Below are 11,684 nucleotides of genomic sequence, written 5' to 3'. Positions count from 1 at the left end.
CGCCGGCTCAATTGAGTACGGGTACCGGGTCCCCTTTGGCGGAATTCACGTCTTCATCGGCCGGATGGGTGAGCCGGGCCCTGAGCCGGACAGCTGCACTGACCTCGTCGAGACGGCTCAGCGTGCGAAACCCGCCCGAGCTCAACCCGTCGTGAAGCGTGCCTTTGTGGGTTGCATCCACGGAGGTGAACTTTCTGAATGATCTGAAGGTGATGGTGAGCCGGCCGTTCTCTCTGACGGTGATTCGTCCGCCGGCTCAACAGATCCGCTGTATCAAGTTCAAGATGGTGTGCTTGGGGGCTGTTCCGATGGCAGCACTATTCCGGACCCCTCAGAGTCGCCAAACTGGGCAGGAGTCTTCATGGCTGGTACTCAACCCGGCCAAAATTCTACGGCCTCAGCGGCGATAACGTCCGGGTTAGGAGCAGCCGGGGCAGGAGGCCATGTGCGCTCACCGGCTCAGGTGCTGATGGATCTCATGGATAAACTTACGGCCTTGTTAACTGCTACAGTTGTCCCTGCGAACCAATCTGAGCATGAGGCAGAGGTGGCGCAGGTTCGTGATGAGATCGCCTGGGCCAGGGAAACCTTAGCAGCTGAAGATACTAGATTAGCCACAGAGCGGGCGGCTTTGGACGTACGGGCACAACAACTTCAGGCAGAGGCCTTTCAGCTCACGTTGAGCTTGAACGCATCTAATGAGGTAATGAGGAGGAGACATCAGAAAACTCAGTCCCGTTTACCTCAGATTTATGATCCTCAGAATCTCTTTGCTACACCTGGGGCCGGCCCAAGTAACCCGCCAGGTGCAAATCAGTTTATGACATCCAGAGCGGGAGGCCCAGTCCAGCCTCCGGTGACGGCGCCTCTTCATGGTAATATGGCACCGCCCCATTACGTACCAATACCACAGGGTCACTTCTCCAACCCCATGAAGAACTTAATCGCAGCATCAGCACGTTTGGCGGCCCTCCCAGTAGATGGTGATGATCCGGCAGCGGTGGAAACCCAGAGAATCAGGGAACTTGTCCAAACAGCCCTGGCTCAGCAAGAGACCTACTCCTACAGCCGAGACAGGATTCACTCAACTCCTCCGCCCTGGTTAGCTCCGCCTCGTCAAAACCGGAGCCCGAGTTACAGTAGACACATGGAGTCAAATGCCTTGTCAAGTAGCGCTCAACGCCGGAACCAGTCCGGCGGGTATAACCCGGTTCAGGATCGGATACGTCAGGAGGACGAGTGGGCGGCTCAGCTAGCAGTCCAACAGGACTCACCGGCTTACCCGACGACTTCCGTTGAGGCGGGTGTTGCTACTAGAACCGGAGGAGTTCCTTGTCTGGTACCGGCTCTACGTAATGTACGTCTGCCCAAGGATTTCAAGGGACCTCGAAAGGTGCCGAATTATACGGCCGATTTACAGCCTGGGCGTGGATTGAAAGTTACGAGATGGCCATGGAGCTACTAGAGGTTAGTGATGAAGCGATGGCTAAATACTTTACCATGATGTTGGACGGAACGACACGTTCTTGGTTAAAGGGTTTGCCACCCAATTCCATTAGGTCATGGGCGGAGCTAAAGGCCCGTTTCATCTAGAACTTCAAGGACACTTGCAAGCAGTCTATGTCGATTGTGGACCTGACAAATTGTAAGCAGGAGGAAGGTGAATCTACGACTCATTGGGTGCGCCGGGTCAAAGACATAATACATTCGTCTGACAAGATGGATGCCGGCTCAGCAGTTCTCATGCTGGAGAAGAATTGCCGCTTTGAGCCTCTGAGACAGAAACTGGGGCGCCTTAAGCGTGATTGCAACGATATGGGGACGCTGATGGCGGCTTTAGTCAAGTATGCCAATTCTGATAGTACCAAGGATCCTGCGTCTGATGAGGAAAAGACAGGGAAGGGAAAGAAGAACGGTAATGGAAAGGGTCAGCAGCATAACCCGGCGAGTTAAGGAGGCAATAAGCGTAAGGCGGACGGTAACCCGGAATTTGTGGCCAATGCACAGGGTAACAATCAGAAGCGCAAAGGAAAGCCACCCCCTCGGTTTGGTGGGTCAGGTCCGTCTCTTGAGCAACTACTCAACGAGCCCTGCCCGAAACACGTCACCCGGGAACGACCAGCGACTCATTTATGGAAGGATTGCGCAATCATGAAGGCTTTTAAGAATTCTAATACGTTTGATGGCAATCAAGGCCCAGGCGGCGGCTCAGGAGCTGGCGACTTTCATGGCCCGGGCGGCGGTTCAGGATCCGGTTTTCAGGGAAGCCAGGGTGGTTATAATCAACAGCAGTCTGGTCAAGGAGGTCAGCAGCAGCAGCAGTCGGGTTATCAGAGCCATCCAAAACAGCTAAACAGTGGGCAGTATCACGTGTTCACCACAAGTTTGTGTAAACGTGATCAGAAAGTTCATAGGAGGGCGGTGAATTCTGTTGAGCCGGCAGTCCCTCGTTACTTGAGGTGGTCAGAACAGCCTATTGTCTGGAGCAGGGAGGATCACCCTCCCCGGGTTGATAATCCGGGTCAACTGGCCCTGGTAGTGGCACCGCAGGTTGGTGGTTATAAATTTACTAAGGTGCTCATGGATGGAGGTAGCAGCATCAACATCCTCTATTACGAGACCTTTCGGCGCATGGGCTTAACTGACAAGAATTTAAAGACTTCCAACACCATCTTCCATGGAGTGGTGCCTGGTAAGTCGGCGTATCCTGTGGGTAAGATTGAGCTAGAGGTGGCCTTTGGAGACGAGCATGATTCTAGGGCGGAAAAGTTAACTTTTGAAGTGGTAAAAATCAAGAGTCCATATCACGCTTTGTTCGGGCGGCCGGCTTATGCCAAGTTCATGGCGCGGCCATGTTATGTTTATTTACAGCTCAAGATGCCGGGTTACAAAGGTACCATCACTGTGCATGGAAGCCGAAAGGTGGCCCTGGAATGTGAAGAAGGCGATGCGGCTTATGCCGAGTCTGTCTGTGCAGCAGAGGAGCTCAAATTTTATCAAGATAACGTTGACCCGGCGGATATGACGTCCCTCAAGAAGCCGACTACGGAGCATGACCCGGCCATGAAGTTTAAATCGGCTGCAGAGACTAAGCTTGTTGATTTTACTCCGGGCGATTCGTCTAAGCAATTCAACATCAGTGCCAACTTGGATCCTAAATAGGAAAGCACGCTCATCGAGTTCATCCGTGAGAACCGGGACATTTTTGCATGGAAGCCTTCTGACATGCCGGGTGTACCGAGAGGACTCGCTGAGCACACTCTTAATATTGATCCGAAGTATAAGCCGGTCAGACAGTTTCTGCGGCGATTCAATGAGGAACGACGAAAAGCTATAGGAGAAGAGGTCGCCCGGCTCTTGGCGGCTGGGTTCATTGTCGAAGTGTTTCACCCGGAGTGGTTGGCTAACCCGGTGCTCGTGCTCAAGAAAAATGGCACCTGGCGGATGTGTGTGGATTACACAGACTTAAATAAGGCTTGTCCGGCTAATCCTTTCGCTCTCCCCCGTATTGATCAAATCATTGATGCTACGGCGGGTTGTGCGCGTTTGAGCTTTTTGGATGCTTACTCTGGTTATCATCAGATCAAGATGGCAGTTAAGGACCAGGAGAAGACGGCTTTCATCACTCCGTTTGGAGCCTTCTGCTATGTGTCTATGCCTTTTGGGCTCAAGAGTGCCCAGGCGACTTATCAACGGTGTGTACAGAATTGTCTCCACATCAGATTGGGCGCAATGTTCATGCTTATGTGGATGACATAGTGGTGAAATCCAGAGAGGCGGAAACCTTGATATCTGATCTCAGAGAAACCTTTGACAATCTTCGGGTTTACAAAATGATGCTTAACCCGGAGAAGTGTGTATTTGGTGTGCCTGCAGGCAAGCTTTTGGGATTCTTGGTCTCAAACAGGGGCATCGAGGCTAATCCGGAGAAGATTAAGGCAATCACTTCTTTGGCTAAACCGGCATGTATCAATGATGCTCAGCGACTGGCGGGTCGTGTTGCCGCTTTAAGCCGGTTCATCAGCCGGTTAGGTGAGAAGGCCCTACCGCTGTACCAACTGATGAAGAAGGCAGACACCTTTGTCTGGAGTAATGCTGCTAATGCTGGTTTTGAGGATTTGAAGAGGCAGTTATCTGAGCCGCCAGTTCTTGCAGCTCCCATTGACAAAGAGCCTTTGCTGTTATATGTGGCTGCTAATTCGCGAGCCGTCAGTGTGGCAATTGTGGTAGAGCGCAAGGAGGCTGGTAAGGAACATCCGGTTCAACGGCCGGTTTATTATGTCAGTGAGGTACTCATCGAGTCAAAACAAAGATATCCTCATTGGCAGAAACTTGTTTACGGGGTGTTCATGGCAAGCCGGAAGCTGAAGCAATACTTCCAAGGTCACCCTATCACTGTGGTAAGTTCTGCCCCCTTGGGAGACATTATTCAAAACAGAGAGGCTACAGGATGAGTCGCCAAGTGGGCCATCGAGCTCGGGCCTCATGGTCTGAAGTACGTACCATGCACTGCCATTAAGTCTCAAACTTTGGTGGATTTCATCAACGACTGGACAGAGCTACAGGTACCTGAGGAGAAGCCCGATAACACTTATTGGACTATTCACTTTGATGGGTCCAGACAGTTGGAAGGCTCGGGGGCTGGAGTCGTGTTAACTTCCCCTCGAGGTGACAAATTTTCTTATGTGCTCCGGCTTATGTTTCCTTGTACTAACAATGCAGCTGAGTACGAGGCCCTACTCCACGGTCTCCGGATGGCCAAAGAGATGAACTTGAGCCAGGTAAGATGCTTGGGATACTCAGACCTTGTGGCTCAACAGGTGTCAGGCAAGTGGGACTCTAAAGATCCCCTTATGGCGGCTTACCGTCGTGAAGTCGATGCTGTGGATGGACATTTCAAGGGTTATGTGGTGGAACACATTGATCGAAGGAAGAATGAGGCTGCTGATGCCTTAAGCCGGCTGGGATCTCAGCGTAAGCCGGTGCCGCCTAACACCTTTCTTGATGTTTTGAATAATCCTTCTGTTAAGTTACCTACAGAGGAAGATCTGGCAATACCAGACCCGGAGGCACAGCTGGTGGCGGCTCTCCACGTTATCCCGGATTGGACAGTGCCTTATTTGGCTTACATGACCCGGGGAGAGTTGCCTGAAGATGAGACCTTGGCAAGACAAATCGCCCGGCGGTCCAAGTCCATGACAATTGTCAATGGCGAGTTACATCATTGCAGCGTCACTGGAGCGTTTCAACGTTGCGTGTCACCTATAGAGGGTCAGGAGATCCTTCGTGAGATTCATGAAGGCGATTGTGGTCATCACGCCGGCTCAAAATCTCTTGTGGCCAAAGCTTTCCGTCATGGGTTTTATTGGCTGACGGCTCATGCTGATGCAAAAGACCTGGTTAGTAAATGTGACGGATGTCAGAAATTCTCACGACGAGCCCATGTGTCGGCTCAAGAATTGAGGATGATTCCAATTACTTGGCCGTTTGCAGTCTGGGGGCTTGATATGGTCGGGCCTTTCAAAAGGTCTAAGGATAAAAAGACGCACCTCTTGGTGGCGGTTGACAAGTTTACAAAGTGGGTGGAGGCAGAGCCAGTTAGTAAGTGTGATGCAGCCACGGTGGTCCAGTTTATGAAAAAGGTGATTTTTCGCTTTGGTTTTCCACACAGCATTATAACTGATAATGGCACTAACCTCTCCAAAGGAGCTATGGAAGAGTTTTGTCAACGAGAGCATATCCGGCTTGATGTTTCAGCTGTGGCTCACCCTCAATCCAATGGTCAAGCAGAACGAGCTAATCAAGAAATCTTGAGGGGTATCAAGCCCCGGCTCTTGGTCCCCTTGCAGCAGACGCCGGGTTGTTGGGTGGAGGAGTTACCTTCGGTACTTTGGAGCATTAATACTACACCTAACAGATCTACGGGTTACACGCCTTTCTTTATGGTGTATGGAGCAGAGGCGGTCCTGCCAAGTGACATCCATCATGACTCACCCCGTGTGGCGGCTTATGTTGAGGAAGACAATGAAAAAGCTCGGCAAGACGCACTTGACCTGTTGGATGAAGAGCGAGACTTGGCAATAGCCTGCTCGGCGATTTACCAGCAAGACCTGCGCCGCTACCACAGCCGCCAGGTTAGGTCCAGAACCTTTCAGGAAGGCGACTTAGTGCTCCGACTCATCCAGGATCAATCTGACATGCACAAGCTATCCCCTCCTTGTGAAGGACCCTTTGTGGTCAGCAAGAATCTGAACAACGGATCATACTACCTTATCGACATTCGGGAGCACAAAGACTCACGTAAGTCGGAGGAGGAGACCTGTCGGTCGTGGAATATCGCTCATCTTCGGCCTTATTATACTTGAGCCATCGGCTCTAATGTGTATATACTTATACTATGTATATTACATAAAGCAATAAAGCAGGACCTCTGTCCTTTTTTCCACTCCCAAAAAAGGTTTATGTGTTTTCTTTGTCAGGTGGTGGAGATAACCAAGGAGAAGCGGATCATATCTGAATCCGGCTTTCCTTTGGTCCGGCTTATGATCATATCTGAATCTAGGCGTGATCACTTGGGGGCTTCCTGTTCAAACATAGGTCGTATTCGAACCAAAGAGAACATAGCTGTCGATACCCACTTGATCGGCATACTGCCAAACCCACTTGGGGGCTTCTTGATCATATTTGAATCATAGCTTAACCCCTTTGGGTCTGACGTGGATCATATTCGAATCAGCGTCATTAAACAACTCTTATGGTCACTTGGGGGCTTCCTATTCAAACATAGGTCGTATTCGAACCAAAGAGAACATAGCTATCGATACCCACTTGATCGGCATCGCCACAGCCACTGGGGGCTAACAGATCGTATCCGAATCTTAGCTCAACCCCTTTGGAACGGTTCATTGATCGTATTCGAATTAGTAACCCTTGAATTTTGTTCATCATATTTTACAAGTATCAACATTGGATATCTTGCGACCCTCTTGAAAATACAATGGACTACATTGCAATCCTCCAGGATTAATATTGGTTACATCAGGTTGTTAAGTACCAGGTGAACTTTTATGTGCCAATTTTCAGGAGTTAAACTTACCCTCAGGGGTTGGCTTATATAAGCCGGAAAAGCAGCCGTAAGCATCACAGGGCAATGCAAGACATTTCTGCAAAGGACATAACAGATTCATATAAACTACAAAGTGCATAGTGACGGCGGCTTATGCAAGTATTAAGGGCCATAAGCGTGCGCAAAGGCATAGCAAAACTCAAAGTATTTTCTACTCTGTTACAAGACTCCCCGAGTCTGAATGATGCGGCATTGTTTTTCTACAATGGTATAAGCAGGTGGCGCCTGGCAATCTACTCTTGGGGTTGACTTGAAGCCTCCGGGTTATCCTTCTCCGCCTCTCCGCCGGCTGCTTTGTCCTGGAAGGATGATGAGGCCCAGTCAATGCCACTCAAGGCCTCAAACTCAGCTTCATCATCTATTAAACCGGTTGGGTCGACTTCAGGGGCAAATGTGTGATTACGGATTGGAGGGATCAAGCTGACATCGTCATAATGCGGCGTGGGGATTCTCCGATTCTCCTTGTCATAACCCAGCTGATACTTGGTGAGGTCAGTGTCGTTTCCAATTTGAGTGGCCACAGGGCGTATATCCCTCACGCAGGTGGTGAAATCCTTTTCATCAAATGGAGTGCCATCCTCCTTTAAACTTGGATACCCAAGAGCGATGTCGGCCGGGTCTAGCTTTGGTAACCAGGCTTTGGCCCGGCTCAAAGCGTCTATTGCTCCGGCTCTTGCTTGGGCCCGTCTCAACTCTTGAATCCGCTGAGGAAGTACAGCAAGCCATTGTAACACATCTTGCAAGAGGTGGGGTACATCATTTGATAAGGCTACAACGGCCAAGGCATGTTGGGACCCGATGTACAGTTGCTCTACTAGAGTATACACCGCCTTTAATTTGATCAGCATATTCTGCTTGAGGTTTGTGCTCCTGGGGCCTGTATTGGCAAGTATAAGGTAAACCTCAGGTAACAATTGAAGGAATATTTACAATATTTAATGCTTGCTTAAGATAACTTACCAAAGATCGCTGAGACCATCCGAGATATCTGGCGTTGTAAGCCGGTCAGTTCGGCTGTGGCATTTGCCAGCGACGCCTCTGCTGTCTCGGCCCGGGTCACCAGTCCGGCCTTTTCGTCAGTCCAAATTTTCTTTTCCGACTCAAAATTTTTCTTCAGCTTCTCTTGTTCAGAGACGCTGAATTCAAATTTGGAGTTAGCCTTTTGAGTTTCAATCTCCTGGGCTGCCACGCGGTTCTTCAGGTCAGCAATCTCCGATTCAAATTGACTTATGATGGCCTGCATTGCACCGGATAGTAGTCAAGATTACGATAAATAATATTAAGTCCCAAGCACTTTGCAAGCAAAGATACTTGACACTTGGGGGCTAATGTATACCAAAGCTTTCTAAATTATTAAGCCGGTCCTGGATATTAAGTCCCAAATACTTTGCAAGCAAAGATACTTGGCACTTGGGGGCTAATGTGTATCGCAAGTTAAAGATATTGTGTTACATCCGATTTAAATATTTTTCTTTAAGCCGGGCAAGCAGCTCTAACAATTTTTTTAAGTCTACAGCATATTTATTCATAAGCAATAGACTTGGGGGCTGGTACAGTAAGTATGATTGAAAGTAAGGAAGCATAAGTCATACCTCAGATTTTTGCTGTATTTGCTTCACCATGTCAATTTCCAGGTCACGGCTGCTTTGCACCTGGTTGATATAGCCCGAGACGATCTCTCCAATACTCAAATGAGTATAGTCGGTGATATCCATCTTGACCTTACAGCGTTCTAGCAACTCCTCTTTAGCCGAGCATTTGGCAAGGACGGTGGGCCTGGCCGGCTCAACGAATTGAGCCTTGAGAAATTCCACTTCTGGGTCAGCCGTTTTGACTGGGCTAGGTGCCTCCGGGTTAACAGCACCATCAAGAATATCTTCAGCAGGCGGGTCAGAAGTTGGTGCTGCAATGTCTTGAGCCGGCTCAGGCGGCGGTTGATGTGTAGAAGAGTCGGGAGCAGCTATACCATGTTCCGGTTTAGTCACCACAGGGGTTTGGGCCGGTTTATCCTTCTTGGTTTTCTTCCTGGGCTTAACCTGCACGCTATGGGCAAAGCAGAGAAATAAGTAAAGAAACATGAAGAAAGAAAAACATAAGGTGAATAAATTGATATTACCCAGGGGCAGTCTTAAAAGCCGACATGTTTGATTGCATGGACTCGCCAGATGAAGGAGAGGTATCCTAGTAATTGGAGTCAGAGGAATTGAGAGGTTGACGGATTAGACCCGCCAAAGGTAAAAAAGGGTATAAATTGGAGATAACTATGGGAAATATGCCCTAGAGGCAATAATAAATTGGTTATTATTATATTTCCTTGTTCATGATAATCCTTCATTATCCATGCTAGAATTGTACTGATAGGAAACTCAGATACATGTGTGGATACATAGACAACACCATGTGCCTAGTAAGCCTCTAGTTGACTAGCTCGTTGATCAATAGATGGTTACGGTTTCCTGACCATGGACATTGGATGTCGTTGATAACGGGATCACATCATTAGGAGAATGATGTGATGGACAAGACCCAATCCTAAGCCTAGCACAAAGATCGTTTAGTTCGTATGCTAAAGCTTTTCTAATGTCAAGTATCATTTCCTTAGACCATGAGATTGTGCAACTCCCGGATACCGTAGGAGTGCTTTGGGTGTGCCAAATGTCACAATGTAACTGGATGGCTATAAAGGTTCACTACAGGTATCTCCGAAAGTGTCTGTTGGGTTGGCACGAATCGAGACTGGGATTTGTCACTCCGTGTAAACGGAGAGGTATCTCTGGGCCCACTCGGTAGGACATCATCACAATGTGCACAATGTGATCAAGGAGTTGATCACGGGATGATGTGTTACGGAACGAGTAAAGAGACTTGCCGGTAACGAGATTGAACAAGGTATCGGGATACCGACGATCGAATCTCGGGCAAGTATCGTATCGCTAGACAAAGGGAATTGTATACGGGATTGATTAAGTCCTTGACATCGTGGTTCATCCGATGAGATCATCGTGGAACATGTGGGAGCCAACATGGGTATCCAGATCCCGCTGTTGGTTATTGACCGGAGAGTTGTTTCGATCATGTCTGCATGGTTCCCGAACTCGTAGGGTCTACACACTTAAGGTTCGATGACGCTAGGGTTATAGGGAATAGATATACGTGGTTACCGAATGTTTTTCGGAGTCCCGGATGAGATCCCGGACATCATGAGGAGTTCCGGAATGGTCCGGAGGTAAAGATTTATATATGGGAAGTCCTGTTTTGGTCACCGAAAAAGTTTCGGGTGCTATCGGTAACGTACCGGGACCACCGGGAGGGTCCCGGGGGTCCACCAGGTGGGGCTACCTGCCCCAGAGGGCTGCGTGGTCCAAGTGTGAGGGGGGGCCAGCCCCAAGTGGGCTGGTGCACCCCCCCCCCACCAGGGCCCAAGGCGAAGAGAGAAGGGAAAAAGGGGAAACCCTAGGCTCAGATGGGCCTAAGGCCCACCTAGTGGTGCGCCCCCCTCTCTCCCCCCTTGGCCGCCCCCTAGATGGGATCTAGGGCTGGCCGCCACCCCTAGGGGTGGAAACCTAGGTGGGGGCGCAGCCCCTCCCTTTCCCCTATATATAGTGGGGTTTTGGGCTGCCATACACATGAGAACATCTCCTTCTTGGCGCAGCCCTACCCCTCTCCCTCCTCGTCTCTTGCAGTGCTTGGCGAAGCCCTGCTGGAGTACCACGCTCCTCCACCACCACCACGCTGTTGTGCTGCTGCTGGATGGAGTCCTCCCCAACCTCTCCTTCTCCCCTTGCTGGATCAAGGCATAGGAGACGTCACCGGGCTGTACGTGTGTTGAACACGGAGGTGCCGTCCATTCGGCACTAGGATCATCGGTGATTTGGATCACGACGAGTACGACTCCATCAACCCCGTTCACTTGAACGCTTCCGCTTAGCGATCTACAAGGGTATGTAGATGCACTCTCCTTCCCCTCGTTGCTAGATTACTCCATAGATTGATCTTGGTGATGCGTAGAAAATTTTGAATTTCTGCTACGTTCCCCAACAGTGGCATCATGAGATAGGTCTATGTGTAGTTTCTATGCACGAGTAGAACACAAGTTGTTGTGGGCGTCGATTTTGTCAATTTGCTTGCCGTTACTAGTCTTATATTGATTCGACGGCATCGTGGGATGAAGCGGCCCGGACCGACCTTACACGTACTCTTACGTGAGACTGGTTCCACCGACTGACATGCACTAGTTGCATAAGGTGGCTAGCGGGTGTCTGTCTCTCCCACTTTAGTCGGATCGGATTCGATGAAAAGGGTCCTTATGAAGGGTAAATAGAAATTGGCATATCACGTTGTGGTTTTCGCGTAGGTAAGAAACGTTCTTGCTAGAAACCTATAGCAGCCACGTAAAAACTTGCAACAACAATTAGAGGACGTCTAACTTGTTTTTGCAGCATATGCCTTGTGATGTGATATGGCCAAAAGGATGTGATGAATGATATATGTGATGTATGAGATTGATCATGTTCTTGTAATAGGAATCACGACTTGCATGTCGATGAGTATGACAACC

This window comes from Triticum urartu, chromosome 7 (genome assembly GCF_003073215.2).
Source record: "Triticum urartu cultivar G1812 chromosome 7, Tu2.1, whole genome shotgun sequence".
NCBI lineage: Eukaryota > Viridiplantae > Streptophyta > Magnoliopsida > Poales > Poaceae > Triticum > Triticum urartu.
This window is presented reverse-complemented; position numbering follows the sequence as displayed.